Source organism: Aplysia californica, unplaced genomic scaffold, assembly GCF_000002075.1.
Source record: "Aplysia californica isolate F4 #8 unplaced genomic scaffold, AplCal3.0 scaffold00342, whole genome shotgun sequence".
Taxonomy (NCBI): domain Eukaryota; kingdom Metazoa; phylum Mollusca; class Gastropoda; order Aplysiida; family Aplysiidae; genus Aplysia; species Aplysia californica.
Genome location: NW_004797612.1, coordinates 497,243 through 498,607, shown reverse-complemented (window position 1 = coordinate 498,607; position 1,365 = coordinate 497,243). Strand labels below are relative to the sequence as shown.

The following is a 1,365-nucleotide window of genomic DNA, read 5'->3' as shown; positions in this document are numbered from 1 at the left end:
GAGAGAGAGAGAGAGAGAGAGAGAGAGAGAGAGAGAGAGAGAGAGAGAGAGGGAGAGAGAGAGAGAGAGAATATATTTTGTCCCGATGGAGTTTTTATCAATATTATTAATTTGCCCATTCTCCCATCATCTGTTCTCAGGAGTATAAGGCATTATTTTCTTTTGGTACCATTGGGATGGATTGCTTTCTGGCGCATTTTTTTCTTGGAGGAGGTGGGGTGGGGCAGTGGAGTATTCTTCAGCGCGGGGCAGATTGTTGTATGGTGGTTTAAATTTCTATCAAAATCTTAACCCATCAACAGACAGCTTTCTTCTCTTTCATCTGGTATGAAACAAGCCGGCTGTGTGTGCGTTCAAAGGGCGGGGGAATTGCCCAAGAGTGAGGGGGTGTCGGAGAGAAAGAGCAGACCCCAAGCCTCACGGGTCCGAGTAGGTTTTCCCATCACCTGTTGTGGGAGTGAGCAAAAAACTTACGAGGGCCGAGGCTGAGGTGGTGAGTGACAAAACTTCGAGGTCGGCGCCGGGCCATGGCGTGGGAGAACAGTTTGCAGTATAGTTAGTGTCTGTATTGTCAACTCGCAGTACACTCACGTGTAGGGGAATCACTGTCTTTACATGTTGCAGTACAGTCAGTCAAAAAATGAATGCAGACCATTTGCCATACCGATCAGGTAAATGAAAAAAAGTCTTCAGCGTTTCCCCTTTACATCTAAAATTTCTGCTTCATTGATAACCTTAGATTTTTTAAAAATAACTTTTAATAGCGTTCCAGTCAAGAATAAGTATTTTTCCTCGCTTATTATGATAAAAAAAATAAGAAAAAGCAGTTTTCAAGCCTGAAGGCATTTTCATCGGAGAAGGATACATTTTCAAATAAATTAATATTATATACGTACTAAGCATTTTCCCCTTAAAACCATTTTTTTTTGGGGGGGGGGGTAGGCGAGGCAACATCTTACACCTTCATGGATCGCAATGGAGCAGTGAATTTGTGTGCTGAGAGGTCACTGACTCTTGGGTTCAAAAGTTTGCAGTGAGTAGTGGAAAGTTTGGTGTAGGAAAAAATGTGGTTCGGCTAACGGATTTTACCATAGAAAGGCTTAACGCTGGTCTGTCTGCCCGGCCACATGCATAGGTCGACCACCCTCGTCATTACCACGGCTTACTGCGAGAAGTGGAGAAGCACATGGCAGCCTGAAACACCAGGGGTGTAAAATTAAAACCAGTGCAGCCCTATGGTAAATAATGGCAGGAAATGACGTTGAGAGAGAGAAAGGAGAGAAAATAGAGAGAGAGAGAGAGAGAGAGAGAGAGAGAGAGAGAAGGAAAAGAGAGAGAGAGAGAGAAGGAAGAGAAAGAGAGAGA

The 1,365-nt window shown here is 44.0% G+C and overlaps 1 protein-coding gene across 1 annotated transcript in view; it reads left to right on the top strand.

Moving 5' to 3' along the window:
• Positions 1-1,365, top strand: part of LOC101859716 (homeobox protein Meis1) — a gene marked incomplete in the record, with an annotated part of 264,050 nt that overhangs the window by 260,101 nt on the left and 2,584 nt on the right.